Genomic DNA, 22,755 nt, shown 5'->3' with positions numbered 1-22,755 from the left:
AATATCCGTGAATGAGAATTTAGGAAGCCTTCCCAGATTATGGGAAAGGACTCATCTGAACCTCACCCTCCCTGATTATTCTTGACAAGTGATTATTTCTACATTATGACAGGCAATTCAATATCAGCACAAACTGAGGGAACAAGGAATGCAGTGACTCTAAAATAATTATTATATGGTCTCAGAGTACATTGGTGGTAGCATTGCTTTACTTTCATAGTAAGCTAGATTATTATTAGTTAATGTCTGTCTCCAGAATGCATTTCAATTAATGGAAGGGGAAGCAACTCTCAGGTGTGTTGGATGAGGGATTAATGACTGTTGTTAACATTTCAATTGGAGAGTTTACATGTGGTTGAAAATCTATACTATGTACACCTTGATAGAATATATGTTTATTATTTTCATTATTTTTCGACTGCCTACTGTGTGCTAAATACTCTCTTGGCAGGCTGTTTCCTGAATGAGTTCATAATTTACTTCAGAGATTTGGCTATGGATGTAATTTAATGTGATTGGACAGAAAAATGACTCCATCTATCAAATTGATATATTTGTAAATTAAAATATATGAATCGGGATTTATGCTCCTACAGTACATTTATTATAATAAATATTAGAAGTCTAGTGCTTGCTTTGGCAGCACATATACTGAGATTGGAATATATTTTACACTGAAGATTAGCATGGCCCTTGTGCAAGGATCACATGCAAATTTGGGAAGCAGTCCATATTTTTAAAAAATATATCAGAAGTCTACATCTAGGCTACATTAAATTAATGAATGAATATTTTAATAAAAGAAAAGGTCATTTAAAAAATTCACTTTCAAGTCAGAAAGAGAAAAACAAATACCGTATGCTAACACATATGTATGGAATCTAAAAAAAAAAAAAAAAAGGTTCCGAAGAACCTAAGGGCAGGACAGGAATAAAGATGCAGACATAGAGAATGGACTTGAGGGCACGGGAAGGGGGAAGGGTAAGCTGGGACGAAGTGAGAGAGTGGCATGGACATATATACACTACCAAATGTAAAATAGATAGCTAGTGGGGGAAAAAAAAATTCACTTTCAAGTTACTTAGCTTATAAGATTTGTCCTAAATCTACTCATAATTTGAGAACATATGTGTAGGCTGTGTTTTCTTTGGACTTTGACTGTTGTGTAAAATGATTATCTAGTAATTGAAATAGTGCAGAACTTCCTTTACTTTGAAGTGCATGTATGTTTGGGCACATTTCTGCTGAGGTAGTGCAGAGTGATCATTTTCTTTGCTTTTCTTGTATTAATACGACAGAAACTTTTTCAGTAAGAGAAGCTGGTTGCAATTTCAGCTGTAAAATAGGCAAAGAAGAACTTTCTGAGCAAAACAAAATTCTCTTCTATTTAGTTGACCAGAAGGAGGCTCCCTCCCACCTCACTGTATAAAGTTAGACTAAAAACTTCTAAACTTACTTCTTCCTAGGTGGTTCTAATGTTTCCCAAGCCGTCTCTATCACTGGTGGTGGCAGGGACAGTGCCCTGAAGTTTTCCCTGGAGGAATAGAATTTAACTTTGCATCATGGATAAAAAGTGAGTGTAAAGTGTCCTTTCCTTCCACCAGCTCAGTCATATATTTCTCTTCTAGTTGTATAACAATTAATAAAAATGTTAGGCTAAAACTCTCCTCACTAACTTGGGCTATCTCAACCTTCCTTAGCTTAATTGTTATGGCTTTGTTTTTCAAGATTGTCCTTAAATATCCAATACAATATTTTAAAAATTAATATTTTGAGATGAATCAGTAGGCGTTTGGATTTTTGAAAGTGTAGTTATTGCCTCTACCTACCGATCCCTCTTTGTACGTAAGAGACATTCTATGTATCTATGTATGTATCTATAAGTAAGAGGCATTTCTGATGTTTATAACATAGGATAACCACATTCACCCCAGATGCTCTAATTACATTGCTTTTTTTAAAAAATTTATTTATTTATTTATTTATTTTTGGCTGTGTTGGGTCTTCGTTTCTGTGCGAGGGCTTTCTCCAGTTGCGGCAAGCGGGGACCACTCTTCATCGCAGTGCGCGGGCCTCTCATTCTCGCGGCCTCTCTTGTTGCGGAGCACAGGCTCCAGACGCGCAGGCTCAGTAGTTGTGGCTCACGGGCCTAGTTGCTCCGCGGCATGTGGGATCTTCCCAGACCAGGGCTCAAACCCTTGTCCCCTGCATTGGCAGGCAGATTCTCAACCACTGCGCCACCAGGGAAGCCCCCTACATTGCTTTTATCAATAAAGAAGCCATTAGTAGATTCAGAATACTGAACAAAAGGTCCAAAATCCTTGGAGAGTAAAGAGGGGTGTGAAGATGCAACCATCGGTACATAGTCCACTGTATGATGTCGTGAGATCATTTTTAATCAGTTGATTTTTGAGTTGTCATGGAGGGCAGTTTATGAGGTTATTGCGAAAAATAGGATTGTCGCTCTTCTGAGAAGCCTTGGCCTTTAACGATGGAGCAGAGCTGTTTATGAAATACCCAACTGTGACTAATTTTGGAGGAGTAACATCTCACATAAATTGTCTCCTGGAGATGCTGTCGGAGCCAGCGATCAGAATGATGAGTTTGTCTGTGCTAATTGTGCCTTTGAGGGCTTATTCCTAGACAGCACAGAGTAGATCAGTGCTGAATTTCTAACCTCTCTTTGCCATGAAGATTCTGGTTGCTGAGAACTGTGGTAGGCAGAATAATGACCTTGAAAACGTCTGTGCCCTAATCTCTGGAACCTGTGAACATGTTATATTACATGGCAAAAAGAGCTTTGCAGATGTAATTCAGGTTATAGATATTAAGATAGGGAGATGATCATGGGTGGGCCCAGTCTAATCACATGATCCCTTAAAAGCAGAGAACTTTCTCCAGCTAGAGGAAGATGCAGCAGAAGGAAAAGCCAGAGAATGCCAAGTGTGAGAAGGATTCTATGCACTGTCAGTCATTCTGAGATCTAAGGGGTCACATGTGAGGACTGAAGAGAAGCTTTCAGAGCTAAGGACCACCCCTGGTTGACAGCCTATAGGGAAATGGGGACCTTAGTCTTACAATCCCAAGGAACTGAACCCGGCCAACAAGAAGAATCAGCTCGGAACTGGATTCTTCCCCAGACCTCTAGGTAAGGAGTGCAGCCCTGCCAACACCTTGATTTTACCTTGGCAAACCCCATGTGAGACTTACACCCTACAGAAACTGAGATAATAAAGTTGTGTTGCGCTAAGTCGCCAAGTTTGTGGTACTTTGTTACAGTAGCAACAGAAAACTAAATCAGAAAATATTTGGAAATTAGCACCTTTTTGTTAATTATCACTTAGTAAATTTTGTATCCTACATGGACCTTGACTTGCAGAATGGGACATTGACTCCCAGTTGTACAGTTGGTCTCAGGCATCTGTGGACCCATCTATACACATTCATTTCAAGAACAAGTTCATGAGGGTTCAGAATCATACCAGTTAAAAAAAAAAAAAAAGAAAGAATCATACCAGTTCACTTAGGACGCTATTATATCTGCAGTCCCTGTGGTATGACATATTCTTGCCTTTAAATAGAGGATTCAAAATAAACAATGAAAGCATAGTGATTGAATGACTTCGACTATGTCATTTTATGTGATGACTTGGAGTTTTATCTGTGTTTAAAATTTAAAACAGTAAAGCAAGAGGAAAAAAAAAAAAAGAAAATATTTGGAAGGCAACGGTACTTGTGTTGGATTGTTACTTTTGTAGTGGACCGTTACAGTGAATCAAGCCTCCATGAATTTAGTCCAGTGACTCTGGGCTTTAGCCACGGGATATTAACAAAGGGAATAATAACAGAGGCTTGGCAAATGTATTTGTTTCCTATAGATTTTTTAACAAATTACACAAACTTACTGGCTTAAAACAGACTTATTATCTTATAATTTTGTAGGTCAGAAGTGTCACTGGGCCAAAAATCAAGGTGTCAGCAGGACCACATTCCTTCTGGAGGCTCTAGGGGAGAATCTATTTCCTTGCCTTGTCCAGCACTAGAGGCTCCCTGCATTCCTTGGCTTGTGGCCCCTTCCTCCATTTTCAAAGCCATCAGTATAACATTATCAAATTTCCCTTACTCTTGCCTCCTTCTTATAAGAACTCTTGTGATTACATTAGGGCCATTTGGGTAACCCAGGCTAATCTTCCATCTCACCTTAACTTAATCACATCTGCACAGTCTCTTTTGCCATGTAAGATAACATATTCACAGGTTTTGAGGATTAGAGCATGGGTATCTTTGTAGGGGGCATTATACTACCTACCCCCAAAGTGTTGCATGGTGGGTTTATATTCTTGGAATGCTCGCTCTTTGAATTCCCTTTCCTGAAACACAATTTCTATACTGTGAAGAAGTCTAAGCAACCATGTAGAGAGGCCTCCATAGAGAAGAATCAAGGCCTCTGGCCGACACCCCTATCTGAGCTCCCAGCAAGCAGCCAGCAGCAACTCCATGCCATGTGAGCAAGGCCACTGTAGACCTTCCTGCTGACCCAGTGCCCCCCACAGCGGCGGAACTGCCTGGTCAGCACACAGAATCGTGAAAGATAATGGTGGTTGCTCTTTTAAGCTCCTAAAGTTTGGACGTGGTGTGTTATGTAGCAGCGGATAATTGAAATAATGTTGTGGTCTCTCTTTTCTTTTTTTTTTCACACACACACACTGTATTTTATTTTTACAAGAGATAAACTGACACCAAGCATTGTAAATGGATGACCACAACAAAAGCAACAATGATGGCAATTACCAAACACGAAACACACTCATACTATGTCATAATATTGACATTCAGTCCAGTAATCCTCCACTGTAACAGCTCCTTTACTTTGCAGTGGAAATTGATTTGTATATTTTTTGCCTCTGAGTCCTTGTGGGATTTTTTTTTTATTCAAACAGAAAGTCACAAAAATTATAATCCTCATCAGTTCACTCAGTCCCATGTAATTAATTTTTTTTTCATCTTGATCTTTTGTTAGCACTTTTATGAATTCATCAGTTTTCCATCGGAGTTCTGAAAATGCTTATTCATTCAGTTCAGCAGTATAGTCAGTTACCAGAAACCTGTACTTGTCAGAGTCTTTTCCATGAATTCCTTGAAGATGAAACCCTTTTATAGGAACATTTTTGCAAAAGCATCAGAGTTCACCCAGTACTGTCTGTAAATGACAAAAGACTTAAAAATGACCACGGTTAAAGATTTGATGAAAGTTCATAATAATGCAATTGACAAGGAAATTTAGTTATTTCTGAGATATACATTTTAAAGTAATAACTAGAATTATGACTTATAAAATTATACCAGAACATACAAGATTTTTAGAAATTTCATGTAATGTCTGAAACATTTATATTAACATATTTCCATACAAATAACCCAAAGAAAGTTTAGTAGCAGTTGTTTTTTTTGTTTGTTTGTTTGTTTTTTTATACTGCAGGTTCTTATTAGTCATCAATTTTATACACATCAGTGTATACATGTCAATCCCAATTGCCCAATTCAACGCACCACCATCCCCACCCCACCGTGGTTTTTCCCCCTTGGTGTCCATATGTTTGTTCTCTACATCTGTATCTCAACTTCTGCCCTGCAAACCGGTTCATCTGTACCATTTTTCTAGGTTCCACATACATGAGTTAATATACGATATTTGTTTTTCTCTTTCTGACTTACTTCACTCTGTATGACAGTCTCTAGATTCATCCACGTCTCAACAAATGACTCAATTTCGTTCCTTTTTATGGCTGAGTAATATTCCATTGTGTATATGTACCACACCTTCTTTATCCATTCGTCTGTCGATGGGCATTTAGGTTGCTTCCATGACCTGGCTATTGTAAATAGTGCTGCAATGAACATTAGGGTGCATGTGTCTTTTTGAATTATGGTTTTCTCTGTGTATATGCCCAGTAGTGGGATTGCAGGATCATATGGTAATTCTATTTTTAGTTTTTTAAGGAACCTCCATTCTGTTCTCCATAGTGGCTGTATCAATTTACATTCCCACCAACAGTGCAAGAGGGTTCCGTTTTCTCCACACCTTCTCCAGCATTTGTTGTTTGTAGATTTTCTGATGATTCCCGTTCTGACTGGTGTGAGGTGATACCTCATTATAGTTTTGATTTGCATTTCTCTAATAATTAGTGATGTTGAGCAGCTTTTCATGTGCTTCTTGGCCATCTGTATGTCTTCTTTGGAGAAATGTCTATTTAGGTCTTCTGCCCATTTTTGGATTGGGTTGTTTGTTTCTTTAATATTGAGCTGCATGAGCTGTTTATATATTTTGCAGATTAATCCTTTGTCCATTGATTCATTTGCAAATATTTTCTCCATTCAGAGGGTTGTCTTTTCATCTTCTTTATGGTTTCCTTTGCTGTGCAAAAGCTTTGAAGTTTCATTAGGTCCTATTTGTTCATTTTTGTTTTTATTTCCATTACTCTAGGAGGTGGATCAAAAAAGATCTTGCTGTGATTTATGTCAAAGAGTGTGCTTCCTATGTTTTCCTCTAAGAGTTTTATAGTGTCCAGTCTTACATTTAGGTCTCAAATCCATTTTGAGTTTATTTTTGTGTATGGTGTTAGGGAGTGTTCTAATTTCATTCTTTTACATGTAGCTGTCCAGTTTTCCCAGCACCACTTATTGAAGAGACTGTCTTTTCTCCATTGTATATCTTTGCCTCCTTTGTCATAGATTAGTTGATCATAGGTGCGTGGGTTTATCTCTGGGCTTTCTATCTTGTTCCATTGATCTATGTTTCTGTTTTTGTGCCAGTACCATATTGTCTTGATTACTATAGCTTTGTAGTATAGTCTGAAGTCAGGGAGTCTGATTCCTCCAGCTCCGTTTTTTTTCCCTCAAGACTGCTATGACTATTTGGGGTTTTTTGTGTCTCCATACAAATTTTAAGATGATTTGTTCTACTTCCATAAAAAAAATGCCATTGGTAATTTGATAGGGATTGCATTGAATCTGTAGATTGCTTTGGGTAGTATAGTCATTTTCACAATATTGATTCTTCCAATCCAAGAACATGGTATATCTCTCCATCTGTTTGTATCATCTTTAATTTCTTTCATCACTGTCTTATAGTTTTCTGCATACAGGTCTTTTGTCTCCCTAGGTAAGTTTATTCCTAGGTATTTTATTCTTTTTGTTACAATGGTAAATGGGAGTGTTTCCATAATTTCTCTTTCAGATTTGTCATCATTAGTGTATAGGAATGCAAGAGATTTCTGTGCATTAATTTTGTATCCTGCAACTTTACCAAATTCATTGATTAAGTCTAGTAGTTTTCTGATGGCATTTTAAGGATTCTCTATGCATAGTATCATGTCATCTGCAAACAGTGACAGATTTATTTCTTCTTTTCCAATTTGCATTCCTTTTATTTCTTTTTCTTCTCTGATTCCCGTGGCTAGGACTTCCAAAACTATGTTGAATAATAGTGGTGAGAGTGGACATCCTTGTCTCGTTCCTGATCTTAGTGGAAATGGTTTCAGTTTTTCACCATTGAGAACGATGTTTGCCGTGGGTTTGTCATATATGGCCTTTATTATGTTGAGGTAGGTTCCCTCTATGCCCACTTTCTGGAGAGTTTTTATCATAAATGGGTGTTGAATTTTGTCAAAAGCTTTTTCTGCATCTATTGAGATGATCATATGGTTTTTCTTCTTCAATTTGTTAATATGGTGTATCACATTGATTGATTTGCGTATCTTGAAGAATCCTTGCATCCCTGGGATAAATCCCACTTGATCATGGTGTATGATCCTTTTAATGTGTTGTTGATTCTGTTTGCTAGTATTTTGTTGAGGATTTTTGCATCTATATTCATCAGTGATATTGGTCTGTCATTTTCTTTTTTTGTAGTACCTTTGTCTGGTTTTGGTATCAGGGTGATGGCCTCATAGAATGAGTTTGGGAGTGTTCCTTCCTCTTCAATTTTTTGGAAGAGTTTGAGAAGGATGAGTGTTAGCTCTTCTCTAAATGTTTGATAGAGTTCACCTGTGAAGCCATCTGGTCCTGGACTTTTGTTTGTTGGAAGATTTTTAATCACAGTTTCAATTTCATTTCTTGTGATTGGTCTGTTCATATTTTCTGTTTCTTCCTGGTTCAGTCTTGGAAGGTTATACCTTTCTAAGAATTTGTCCATTTCTTCCAGGTTGTCCATTTTATTGGCATAGAGTTGCTTGTAGTAGTCTCTTAGGATGCTTTGTATTTCTGCAGTGTCTGTTGTAACTTCTCCTTTTTCATTTCTAATTTTATTGATTTGAGTCCTCTCCCTCTTTTTCTTGATGAGTCTGGCTAATGGTTTATCAATTTTGTTTATCTTCTCAAAGAACCAGCTTTTAGTTTTATTGATCTTTGCTATTGTTTTCTTTGTTTCTATTTCATTTATTTCCACTCTGATCTTTATGATTTCTTTCCTTCTGCTAACTTTGGGTTTTGTTTGTTCTTCTTTCTCTAGTTCCTTTAAGTGTAGGGTTAGATTATTTACTTGAGATTTTTCTTGTTTGTTAAGGTAGGCTTGTATAGCTATAAACTTCCCTCTCAGAATTGCTTTTGCTGCATTCCATAGGTTTGGATTGTCGTGTTTTCATTGTCATTTGTCTCTAGGTATTTTTTGATTTCTTCAGTGATCTCTTGGTTATTTAGTAACGTATTGTTTAGCCTCCATGTGTTTGTGTTTTTTATGGTTTTTTCCCTGTAATACATTTCTAATCTCATAGCATTGTGGTCAGAAAAGATGCTTGATATGATTTCAATTTTCTTAAATTAACTGAGGCTTGATTTGTGACCCAGGATGTGATCTATCCTGGAGAATGTTCCATGTGCACTTGAGAAGAAAGTGTAATCTGCTGTTTTTGGATGGAATGTCCTATAAATATCAATTAAATCTATCTGGTCTGTTGTGTCATTTAAAGCTTGTTTTTCCTTTTTAATTTTCTGTTTGGATGATCTGTCCATTGGTGTAAGTGAGGTGTTAAAGTCCCCTACTATTATTGTGTTACTGTTGATTTCCTCTTTTATAGTTGTTAGCATTTGCCTTATGTTTGAGGTGCTCCTATGTTGGGTGCATATATGTTTATAATTGTTATATCTTCTTCTTGGATTGATCCCTTGATCATTATGTAGTGTCCTTCCTTGTCTCTTGTAACATTCTTTATTTTAAAGTCTATTTTATCTGATATGAGTATAGCTACTCCAGTTTTCTTTTGATTTCCGTTTGCATGGAATATCTTTTTCCATCCCCTCACTTTCAGTCTGTATGTGTCCCTAGGTCTGAAGTGGGTCTCTTGTAGACAGCATATATATGGGTCTTGTTTTTGTATCCATTCAGCAAGCCTGTGTCTTTTGGTTGGAGCATTTAATCCTTTCACGTTTAAGGTAATTATCGATATGTATGTTCCTATGACCATTTTCTTAATTGTTTTGGGTTTGTTTTTGTAGGTCCTTTTCTTCTCTTGTGTTTCCCACTTAGAGAAGTTCCTTTAGCATTTGTTATAGAGCTGGTTTGGTGGTGCTGAATTCTCTTAGCTTTTGCTTGTCTGTAAAGCTTCTGGTTTCTCCATCGAATCTGAATGAGATCCTTGCTGGGTAGAGTAATCTTGGTTTTAGGTTCTTCCCTTTCATCACTTTAAGTATATCATGCCACTCCCTTCTGGCTTGTAGAGTTTCTGCTGAGAAATCAGCTGTTAATCTTATGGGATTTCCCTTGTATGTTGTTTTACGTTTTTCCCTTGCTGCTTTCAGTAATTTTTCTTTGTTTTTAATTTTTCCAATTTGATTACTATGTGTCTCCCTGTGTTTCTCCTTGGGTTTATCCTGTATGGGACTCGCTGCGCTTCCTGGACTTGGGTGCCTATTTCCTTTCCCATGTTAGGGAAGTTTTCGACTATAATCTCTTCAAATATTTTCTCAGGTCCTTTCTCTCTCTCTTCTCCTTCTGGGACCCCTGTAATGTGAATGTTGTTGCGTTTAATGTTGTCCCAGAGGTCTCTTAGGCTGTCTTCATTTCTCTTCATTCTTTTTTCTGTATTCTGTTCCACAGCAGTGAATTCCACCATTCTGTCTTCCAGGTCACTTATCCGTTCTTCTGCCTCAGTTATTCTGCTATTGATTCCTTCTAGTGTAGTTTTCATTTCAGTTATTGTATTGTTCATCTCAGTTTGTTTGTTCTTTAATTCTTCTAGGTCTTTGTTAAACATTTGTTGCATCTTCTCTATCTTTGCCTCCATTGTTTTTCTGAGGTCCTGGATCATCTTCACTATCATTATTCTGAATTCTTTTTCTGGAAGGTTGCCTATCTCCACTTCATTTAGTTGTTTTTCTGGGGTTTTATGTTGTTACTCCATCTGGTACATAGCCCTCTGCCTTTTCATCTTGTCTATCTTTCTGTGAATGTGGTTTTTGTTCCACAGGCTGCAGGATTTTAGTTCTTCTTGCTTCTGCTGTCTGCCCTCTGTTGCGGTCTCTTTTGTAACTACCTAACTCCCTGAAATTGAAGGATTCTGATTTGAGGAAGATGGGTTCTTCTGTCTATTCAGATGAAATAGATGACATAGGTCAAAATACATAAAGTCCGTAGTGCAGTGCGTGGCACATAGCAGGTGTTGTAAAATTATAATTAGCTTTTCCCAAGCAGTCTTTCTGCTGTAAACATTTCCACCTGCCTCCGTATTAAAAGAGAAGATTTCTTTCTGTTCGAGGTGTATTTGATTTTGCATATAACAAAATGTAGTGTGTTATCTGATCATTTTGCTTGGTGCTCCATGATTTAAAGTCATAAAGTCTTAACCTGACCAATGTCTATATTTGTTCCAAAAACATCATTTCTCAGAAAATACATCATAAATAAATATTTTGGTATGAAGTAGAGTCTTGCAGTTCATATTGTTTAATGTCACTGTCACATGAGATTTTTAGAATTTTTCATAGTTTGTTCAATTGCTGTAAATGACTTCTGAAAGCAATATAATTATAACTTGTAATGGTAAATGCATTCATAGAAATCATGGAGCAAGCTGAATATGAAACTGTTCATTTGGAGCCGAGTTGATTACCATTTGAAAACAATTAATGGAGTTGCTGATTAGAATACATTGCAAAGAGTCATGATTTAATTTTACATCACCTAGAAAAATCTGATGCCATGCGTGTTAATGGAAGTTTTGAGGGGAATAAAGACTGACACGTTTTCCTGAGCTAAACGATATGGCCGTGCTGACTCAGTGAAAAATGCACATTTCAAAATACATGAAGTCAGTAATACAACGCAACCTCATGTGATTAAATTCACCACCTGAGTATTAAAAATGTGAGCGAAGTTTATAAGTAAGGATTAAGCTCATTTAAAGCAATGCACTGTGAGATTTGAGCAGAAATCCAGCTCAATGGAGGCTTTCAAGTTTTCGTAGCATACTGCTTGAATGGGTTATGTTCACTTTGTGTTCAACCTGCTTTTCTTCCTCCCCAGCTTGGAATCTCCACTTTGAAGCTAGAGAGATTTTTTTTTTTTAAACTCACAAGTCTGTCATGTCAATACCCTGCTTAAAGCTCTTTAGTGGTTCCGTCTTGCCTCCACATAAAGCCTTGGCTCAGCATATAGGGCTCTGTTTGATTTGCCGCTGCTGATCCTACAGTCTTATCTCTTAACAATTTTTCTTACCTTCTATGGCTCCAGACCTGGAGAAGAACTTATAATTCCCTAACCTCTTTTTTTCTCTAGGCACCCGGCCGGGCTATATCCAGCACATCTGTAAAACCTTGCTTAAGTGTCACTTCATCTAGGAAGACCTTCTTGACCCTCTTCCCCAAGTAGCCTAAGAGCAACTCTCTGTGCACCTGTAGTACCTGTTTTACTCATTTGATGGCACTGATCAAGCTATATCACAATTGCTTGTTTAATTGCCAGCTTCCCTCAGTCGAGCGCAAGTGCCCTGTTGGGAGTACTGTGTCAGGTTCACAATTGAATCAAATGTCATGTACAGTGCCTGACACACAGAGGACTCGATACAAATTCGCTGAATGAACGATGAATGTATTTGTTCACAGGGAACAGAGTATAACGCAACCATTATCAGAGTCTGGTATTTAGTAGGCAGTGGGTATGTGTTCACTCATTCATCCCTCATCACAGATCAGCACCACAAGATTCATCATTAGTCGTCTGCCATTTCCCACGGGTTTACCATGTGTTATTTACAAAGCAGTAAGCTGTTTGACTGTATGGTAATATCTTATAGAGCAATTCTCTTGGAATAAAATAGGCTGGTCTTTAAAACTGAAACTAAAATAGCTTCTCATTTCTAGACCTTGGTGTCTTATGACCTTTAATGTGCTCCCTTTCAGGTCTGGCTGGTTCCTTTCAATTTAGTTCTCAGCCCAAATGGTTTCTCCTTACAGAGCCTTTCTTGGTTACTTACTCCAAATTCCTCCCCTTATCCTGTCTCCAGTTGATTTCCGCTATTACATCAAGTGGATTTACTGTTTTCCACTGTACTCATCACTACATAAACTTATCTTGCTTATGTATTTCTTTTGCTTATTGAGTATAACCACCTTCCAGAATGAAAGGCTATGAGAACAGGGCCTTGCCTGTTGCTCCAGTGCTTTGAGCACTGACTGGCATGTGGCGGGTGAATCCATGCACGAAGGAACCTTGGAAGAAAGCTTCCTCCAGTGTTTCTATGTAGGCCAGTATTCCTCAGGGTCATCTCAGCTGCCCTTAAACAAACAAGCGTTCTCACCAGAGAAATACTCAGATGCACACCTGAAGTGATATACATGATAAAATTTGCACATCTTACGATGACTTTCTATCAAGTCAATAGAACAGATGGCTCATGCTATCATTATAACTGTTAGTGACTTTCACTGCGGAAGAGAGAAAATGGCCAAATGATCTTGTGTAATCTATTAATTTTGGAAAGTACTGTGGCAAAACAATAGAATTTCTTTTTTTTTTTAAGAACACAAGTAACATAAAAGCATTATGATAAATTTTCACAAAATTAGCTTTGGGGGGAATACTTAGTCATCTTTTCTTTGATTTTCTTGAGAAGCCTGCACCCTAAACCCTGAAAGGAGGGCAGTATTGAAGGGAAAATGTCCTGATTTTCTCTATGTCACTCGCTGATTTCTTTCTATATGACATATTGATTGGTGAGATGGGGTCAGGAAGTCATTCATTGGCTCATGGTAATCAGTGGGTGAAGTCACCATGCATCCCTGTCTCTGACTTGCCACAGGGGATATTATAGTCCATGATGCTCCACATGGGTGTTTGGCTAAGAGAGCTCAGTAGTTTCAACCTTTCCCAAGATAGACTCCAAGGTCTAAATTAGGGGAAAGGGTGGGACAAGTATTAGGGAGCTTTACTAGTACTCTAATGTAGCCAATACCAGAGAGTGCTAAATCCATTCAGTAGTTTTTTTTGATCCTCATTTAGTCTCCCTTAATTTTTTTTCTAGTTCATCAGAACCCAAGGGGGAAAGGATGAAAGAGTAGGTTTTCTAGAACCCCCCCCCAACACCAATAATTCCACTTCCTTCACGAATGGGAATGTTTCTTTGGTTTCTTAGCAGAAGAAAAATTTAGAGAATATGAGAATTACATGTTACTACCATCAAAAAACATTGGAATGATAATTTCTCTAAGTAACTGAAATGTGTGTAATTTAGAAATGGCTTTTTATTCAGAACCTGAAGTTGTGACATTTAAATGATACCTGTAGTTCTATGGTATTCATACCATGTGGAATCTCGAGCCAGGCTCAGTAAGAGGCTGTATATAACAAAAATCAGCAAAGCGTTCATGAACAAACATTTCTGGCTATCAACTATTAAGTAGTGTACTGTTTCTCTTTATTTTTACTAATTCGATACACTTCTGCAATGTGATGGTGGAAAGTGCTTGTGATATTTGCTGGGTTTCTATATTTGTTTTAGGAAATTGACCCTTCAGAAACATCAAAGTGCTGTTTCATAGGTGCTGTGTTTCCAAATATCTAGAAACCTAATAATCATCACTATCGTCACTTGATTATAGAGAGACAGGAAGTATAATAGGATTATCTCATTATTTTCACTTTAATTTGACCCCACTCTAAACTCCTAGGACTTTTACACCTCATTTAACTGTAATTCAAATTTAAACAAAGGGCCAAAATACTTTAATATCTAAGAATATAACATAAAAACCTGTTGTAATTTGACATTAAACTCTCTTTGTGTATAAAGATGCTCAAGAAAAAGTACCACTTCACCAGTGAAGGGTTACTCCCTGGAGGAGATGACAAAGGAACAGAAAGTGGCAAATGCTACCTTGTCTTAGCAAAAAGCTCCTCATCTTTTAAATTTCAAAAATGGGATATACCAAAAGTTATCTAAAATTTTGGAAATTGAAAGATTTTAACCCAAATCATAGTATTGATTATTTTAGTTCAGCCTGTTGCATTTCTTTTATAACCTTCAATTCTTATCATCTTCTGACTATAATATGCAAGAAGACTGATAAATAAGGGTGCAGATCGTTGTTTTTCGTTTTCCTAGGCTTACAGAATCAGAAGTTAAACCTATTTTGTGATCTAATCAATTTTCTTTGGTTTAACACCAAGACAACCCCTTCTTAGGCTCTTCCAGCTTATTTGAACTTAGCATTTTAGTCATTCACATAAAGCCTTTCTTGCCAGTTTTATATTTGAAAATGGGTCCCAGCTGCTCTGGCTTTCTTAATCCCTCCCAGAAAGGCTTATGTGACAGCGTCTCCCCCAGGGAGATGGCAGCTCCAAAGCTTTCTCTCTAGGTAGCGAAAGTGCTAAGCCATACACTGTTATCCTGCTTACTTCCACGGCTGGCTAATTAGATCAATACATGTTTTATATTTTTTATGAACAGATACAGGAACATAAGAACAGTGTGTGTGTGTGTGTGTGTGTGTGTATACACTTTATGATTATGGAAAATGTCATTCAATTAGTATTTTTTAAACTTCTATCAGGTCCTAGCATTCAGTAAGGGTTCAATAAACATTGAATGAATGAATGAATGTGTGAAGAGATAAAAGTATTAAGTAGCCAACACAGGGAATTCTCTGAATAAGTTTAAATGTTTCACCATATTTTATTTTTAAAATAAGGTTGAAAGCTCTTAAGTATTTGACTTATATCATATATTTATTAATCCAGAAGACCTTAACAGTTATGGGTTTGTTCTCTATCTTCTTATAATTATATAACCCTGGTTTTGAACCTGCTCCCTAAGAATTTTAAAATTGTTGTCTCTTATCTACATTTAATATCATTAAATCACTCAATTTCACATTTAGAAATTTCTAAACCAAAGAATTCATAGGACAAATTTTTAATTTGAACACTTACATCAATCCAGAATAAAGTTATAATAATGGACTCCATTCCTATATTCTAGATTACATCAGTAATATATACTTTATTTATACTCAGAGTAGGTACTTATATTCTTCCAATATACATAGAAAAGATTAAAATAATCAATTTGGAATAATGGGATTCAAATTCTATTCTTAAAGCTTAAAAAACATGCAGAACTGGCCCAAGATGGTAGAAAATATGACTGTGAAGGGAATTTATCAAAATGTAGATAAAGTAAGCATTCTGAAGCATTAACTCTATGTCTGAGACAATGACAAGCAGGCATTTCACCAGTGCTAATTTGTCTTATTCTATTGATTCAAGCTTTATTGGACATTCTGTTGTCTCTTCGAGGGAGGGCATAAGTGGAATACGGAATAGTGAATGAAGGCTTATTCCGGATAATGTTATGCTCATGAATCACATCACATACTAGCTGCAGTGTTTAGGCAATGTAGAAGCTAAAGCATCTTTTCCAAATATCTTAGTAAAAGGTATCTCTCTTTATATATGGAAGTTGAGACTTGTTTTGTATAATCGCTCCTTGGTATAATAACATTTGAAAACTTTTAAATGCACTCTCTATTTTAAATACATTCTTTCATAGCTGAAAAAAATTTTCAAGTCAACATAATCTTAAAACTTAGTCGTCTTTTCTTTAACATTTTGAATGAATAAAAGATCATTCTCTCTATTACTACTTATTGCTGCTTGTCTAATTGCACACTCTGTTTAAGCACATTGTTGAGTGAGAATAAAAAAGAATGCATTGTATTTGTGCCATAAAAGCATCAGGAATTATATGTTCAAGAGAGCAAAAGACATTTTTGAAGACAAATGGAGTGGTGATCTCGTTTTTCATCCTTATTATAGGCTAACCTTAACAGTCACGGTGTTTCCATGAGCGTCTGAGCAACTGATTTACATTTCTCCTTCCCTACATTTTTTTGCCTTGGTTGACATAAATGACCTGAAGGGTATTTGTCTAACTCATTGCTCCCGGGAGTGTTGGCTTCCTATTTTCTCTGCAATTAGAAACACCAAATCTTGCTTTTTTACATTAGTATCATCTACTAGGTGTCAGTACAAAGCCTTTAAATATAGTGCTTTGCAGAAGAGGCTTTCAGATACATGGTTTCCAGAGTTAGGAAGAGGGTAGCCCTAGGTACCCCCGTACAAAAATTTACAGTTCTGCTTAATATAACTATTGACCATGGCTTCATTTTGTTTTAGTAAACCTTAGGTGAGAAGGGAAAATAAACTGAAATCCTGACATCTCACCTCTTTGTGTGTCTTTCAAATGGATTAAATGAGGGAGGACTGTTAGTGCGACAGAGTGAATAGAACAGCAGGATGGCACAAGAGCTGGAAAATGCGTTCTTAGAGTATCTCAATGGGATTGAAAATTGGTAACACTCCTTCATCGAAAAAGAAAATAGGGGGTCATAAATAAAGTTCACAGTATCCAGTTGAGCTATTATTAATCTAATAATAAATATTATTGCATTTATTTTGACTTATAAGTAATTAAATTTTTGTTTTGAATGGATCAACACACAGGTAAAAAAAAATTTTTTTAAGCTATTTCTCTTTCTTTCAGTATTAAGATGGAGGGACGAATCTGTTTGTCTTCTTGCCGGTTGAGTCATTTCAGTAGAGAGCATTGTCTGGCTTTTACCCAGTTTATTAGATTTTCACCTTACTAATGGAAGGCGCTCTCTTGTGGTAAACAGGGAAAAATGTAGCTTTATCTTTAACCAAACCATATGGAGGCTGAATAGAACAATTCTGACTCTTCTGTTTTCATCAGGCAGTACATGTAGGCTAAAACTAGGGACAGGCAGTATTGTGGCTAAGTACTCAGGAGAGATGGACAGGAAGGGAAAAACAATCTGATTTTCACTAATTTACTGTATTATTGTAAAAACAGCCTTTTAGATGCACACAGTGTTAGAAAGATCACTTGGTTCAACCCATTGATAGTACAGAAGTAAGCCCTGATCCCAGAGAGATTAAGTAAGGGACAGTCACTCAAATGTGAGTGAAATTGGCTATTGGAAATGGGCGATGGTGGGCAGTGCCCTTTTCCCAGCTCGTTCATTGATAGGAAAGAAAATGGGACCACTGTTATCAGATCATCAATTGAAGCGAAACATCCAGATTTTAATGTGAAATCTCCCAATTTTTAAATATTGGACTACATAATTCAAACTTTTTGAAACATTAAGCCACACAATTACATACCTGTGGCTCTCCAGTTTGCAGCCTTTGGGTAAAGGCACATAATATAGTCCACAAAATTATTCTTTATCTAACAACTATAAAAATGCAACAGATGTTTTGAACAATTTTAATTCATTGAACACTTGTTTAGTACCTGTTGAGTACCTTGCATTTTATTTGGTTCTGTGGTGGATATGGAATAAATAATTTTAGCAGATTATGATTTAGTTGGGGAGAAGCAACCAAGTATCCATGGAACAACCAGAAGACATAAATAAGTGTATGGCTTCATGACTTTGAGATGAGTAATTATCTTGCCTACACTGTAGGAAAAGGCAAGAATAATTCATCAAAATGCCCAGTCATCTTAGGTTTGCCATCTTTAATGGTATAATGAAGGTCTGGTTTGCTGCACTTTCCATTTTATATATATATATATATATGCACTCATTACATGTAGTCTTCCAGTGTTGATACCAAGGGTAGGTCCAGTCCTGCTTATACACTCCAGACCCACATACTGAAAGGTCTGAACTCACATATCCCGCTCTCTCACAAAATGGGACTCAATTTTTTTTGACTGCTAAACCTGTTTCCTTCCTCTGTTATTTAGGATGCTTTCTTACTCAAGTAACAAAAAAAATCCAACTCAAGCTGACTTAAGCTATAAGGAGACGTATTATCTAACATCATGATTGAGGGTGGGGAACTGGGATTGTTTGATTCAGCAGCTCAGAGAAGTTGCCAAGGTCCTATTTCCTTTCACAATTTTGTTCTTTCATCCTCGCTGGCTCTGTCCTTAGATTGGCCTCCCTCTTGTTCATAAGATGTCCACAGAAGTTCTAGGCATCACATCCAAACAGTGTTCAGAGGGAAAAAAGACTGTTTCTTCCTTTGTCTCTCTCCTATGGGGAAGGAACCTTTCGTGAAGGTCTCTAGAACATTTCTCCTCATATAAAGCTGGTCGGGACAGAGCCCCAGGTCTATTCCTAACCCAATTATTAGTGCATGGAATGGGATTATCATAACAGGCCTAGGCCAGGGTTTCTCAACAGGGTGTATTGGTGCTTCAGGCAGGACAGGACAATTCAAATCTTTGTTTTGTGAGCCTGACCCATGCATCTCAGGGTGTTTACCATTATGGAATGCTGAATGAAAAACACTAGTAACACTTCTCAGTCACTAGGAAAAGCCCAAACGTCCCCAACCTCACATTTTTCTAAGACCCCCCACCCTGGGGCAGTAGGGGGCGAGGGGTCAGGGAGAAGAGCATGCCTTGTTTAGGACTACTGGCTTAGATTAATCTATTGTAGGAATGAAGGAATGAATTGAAGAGATTCACCATGAAGACTGTGACACTCTCCCTTTCATATTTCCCCATTTCAGCACCATTTCCTTTGATATTCAAGCCAGAAACTCAAGTGGGGTTCTTCAAACATGCCTCTTCCCCACCCACAACATCTAATAATGACTAACCGAGTCCACTAAAGGTTACCTTAACTCTGTCCACTGCTCTTCATCATCTCTGTTTTCATCATAGCCCAGGCCATCATTAGCTGTATGGCTTCTAACTGGTCTCCCTGCTTACCTTCCTGCCCCTTGTTCTCCCAAGCAAATATCATCCTAAAATATATTCAGTATATGTAATTCCTTTAAAATTACTTAGTGAATTCCCACTGAACTTAATTATTTGTTTAAAAATTTTTCCCCTCTTACTTGAGTTCCATGAGCACTCAGTCATGCCTTCATGGGAGATTGGATTATTTTTTCTTAATTCTTTTGTTGCTTCTTGTATAAAAAATTTTATATTCATATCTTTTGCCATGTAACCTTTTAGCCCCTCCCACTAGAGCAGGCCGATTTTATTTCCTTATTGCACTGATGTTAGACTTGGCCATATGCTTTTCTTTGGCCAAGGGAAAGTAGGTAGACATAACTGTCTCTAGAATTGTCCTTGAGAGGCGTGGTGTGTTTTCACTGGTCCCTCCTGCAGTCCTCTGTGTGAAGCTCATGCTATGAGTAGCTCCTGGTCTCAGAATGAAAACACTTGGTGTAAACCAGAACTCAATACAACCTGGATTCAAGCCCAGTTGAACCCTTAATGATGTGCAGATCTATGATCAAGAAAATTACATAAATGCTGTTTAAGCAACTGAGATTTCAAGTTTATTTTTCTTATGCAGAATTATTACACCAATAGTTGACTAATTAAATTAGCAATAGTTAGCAATAGCTGACTAATCTTATTCAGGGTTTCAGGCTAGTTCTTTGGCATATAGCAAGTATTAAATAAATATGTATTGAATAAATAAAGATACACATGATTAAATTAGTTTTATGATAGGTAACTACATTTGAAATTATTCAAACTGTTTCATCCTCATTTTTTGTTAAAGCCATGTCAGATTTCTCTAAAAATGTTATCCCATTCAGATTAGGCATGGAAGGAAAATATCTCAACATAATAGAGGTGATACGACATGCCCACAGCTAACATCATACTCAGTGGTGAAAGGTTGAAAGCTTTTCCTATAAGATCAGGAACAAGATAATTGCCCACTCTCACCACTCTTTTTCAGCATAGTATTGGAAGTCCTAGCTAGAACAAACAGGCAAAGAAAAGAAATAAAAAGGTATCAGAATTGGAAAAGAAGAATTAAAATTGTCTCTGCAGATGACATGATTTTATGTATAGAAAGTCCTAAAGGCTCAACCAAAAAACTATTAGATCTAATCACTGGATTCAGCGAAGTTGTAAGATACAAAGTTAACATACAAAAATTGGTAGCATTTCTATACAAAAACAAAAAAATTTCTGAAAAAGAAATACAGAAATTGATCCCATTTACGAAAGCGTCAAAAAATAATGAGGAATAAATTTAAGTAAGGAGGTGAAATATCTCATACTGAAAACTACAAGACATTGATGAAAGAAATTTAAGAAGACACAAATGAAAATGGAAAGATATCCTGTATTCATGGATTAGAAGAATTAATATTGTTAAAATGTCAGTACTAGCAAAAGCCATCTATATATTCAATGAAATCCTTGTCAAGATTCCAAAGGCATTTTTCACAGGAGTAGAAAAAACACTCCTACAATTTATATGGAACCACAAAAGATCTGGAATAGCCAAAGAAATTCTGAGAAAGAAGAACAAGGCAGGAGGTATCACACTTGAATTATACTATTAAGCTGTAGTCATCAGAACAGTATGGGACTGGCTTAAAAACAGACAACTAGACCAATGGAACAGAACTGAGAGTCCAGAAATAAACTTAAGCATATACAGTCAACTAATGTTTGACAAGGGAGCCAAGAATACTCAGTGGAGAAAAGATAGTCTCTTTGATTAATGATACTGGGATAATTGGATATTCACATGTAAAAGAATGAAACTGGACCCATACATTATACCACTCACAAAAATGAACTTGAAATGGATTAAGGACTTAAATGTAAGACATAAAACTCCTAGAAGAAAACATAGGCACAAAGCTCCTTGACAGGGTTCTTTGTAATGATTTTTCAGATATGACACCTAAAACACAAGCAACAAAATAAAAAATAAACAAGTGGGATTACATCAAACTTAAAAGCTTCTGCAGAGCAAAAGAAACCATCAACAAAGTGAAAAGACAGCCTATGGAATGGGAAAAATATTTGCAAACCATATATCAGATAAGGGGGTAATATCCAAAACATACAAAGAACTCATACAACTTAATAGCAAAAAAACCAAATAACCCAATTAAAAAATGGGCAAAAGATCTGAATAGACATTTTTCCGAAGAAAATATATGGAAGACCAACAAGTACATGAAAAGATGCTCAGCATCACTAGTTTTTAGGGAAATGCAAATTAAAACCACAAGATAACACCTCATGCCTGTTAGAGGGCAATCATCAAAAAGATGAGGACTTCCCTGGTGGCGAAGTGGTTAAGGATCCACCTGCCAATGCAGGGGACACGGATTCGAGCCCTGGTCCAGGAAGATCCCACATGCTGCGGAGCAGCTAAGCCCGTGCGCCACAACTACTGAGCATGCACTCCACAACTACTGAAACCTGTGTGCCTAGAGCCTGTGCTCTGCACCAAGAGAAGCTACCGCAATGAGAAGCCCATGCACCGCAACGAAGAGTAGCCCCTGCTCGCCACAACTAGAGAAAGCCTGTGCGCAGCAAGAAGACCAAACACAGCCAAAAATTAATTAATTTTAAAAACAGACAAGAGATAACAAATGCTGGTATGGATGTGGAGAAAAGGAAATGCTTGTTCACTGTTGGTGTGATTGTAAATTGGCATAGACACTATGGAAAACAATATGGAAGAACCTCAAAAAATTAAAAATAGAACTGACATATGCTTCAGCAATTACACTTCTGGGATTATATCCCAAGGAAATGAAAAGACTAACCTAAGAAAATAGCTGCAGGGACCTCCCTGGAGGTCCAGTGGTTAAGACTGTGCGCTTCCAATGCAAGGCGCGCGGGTTTGATCCCTGGTTAAGGAACTAAGATCCCACATGCCATGTGGCGTGGCCAAGAAAATATAAATAAATAAATAAATAAATAAAATAAAAAGCTGCACCCCCATATTCATAGCAGTGTTATTTACAGTAGCCAAACATGGAAATAACCTAAGTGTCCATTGATGGATGAATGGATAAAGAAGTTGTGGTGTACACACACACACAGAGGAATATTATTCAACCATAAAAAACTAGGAAATCCTACCATTTGCGATATGGATGAATCTTGAAAGCATTATGCTAAGTGAAATAAGTCATACAGAGAAAGACATATATGATCTCACTTACACGTGGAATCTAAAAAAAAAAAAACAGAAAAGGAACAAAAAAGTAGTTACCAGAGGTGGAGGATTGGGGGAGGGGGCATTGGAGGAAGGTGGTCAAAGGGTGCAAAGTTCCAGTTATAAGATAAATAAGTACTAGGGATGTAAGGTACAACACAATGACTACAGCTAACACTGCTGTATGACATATAGGAAAGTTAAGAGAGTAAATCCTAAGAGTTTTCATAAGGAGACATTTTTCCCTTTTTCTTTTCTTCTTTCCTTTTTACTGTGTCTGTATGA

General features: G+C 37.1%; 1 protein-coding gene across 3 annotated transcripts in view; it reads left to right on the top strand.

Moving 5' to 3' along the window:
• Positions 1 to 22,755, top strand: part of LOC309640417 (uncharacterized protein) — a 255,955-nt gene that overhangs the window by 92,538 nt on the left and 140,662 nt on the right. For 2 of the 3 annotated variants that reach the window (XM_082419176.1, XM_082419177.1), the window contains exon 5: positions 1,467 to 1,573. The gene's annotated coding sequence lies outside the window, so the exon portion shown is untranslated. Of the gene's footprint in view, positions 1 to 1,466; positions 6,093 to 22,755 lie in introns of those variants that run through there. The other variant, XR_014252193.1, reaches the window with a different exon arrangement.

Source organism: Balaenoptera physalus, assembly GCF_965194825.1.
Source record: "Balaenoptera physalus genome assembly, chromosome: 13".
In the NCBI taxonomy this organism is placed as follows: Eukaryota; Metazoa; Chordata; class Mammalia; order Artiodactyla; family Balaenopteridae; genus Balaenoptera; species Balaenoptera physalus.
This window is presented reverse-complemented; position numbering and strand designations above follow the sequence as displayed.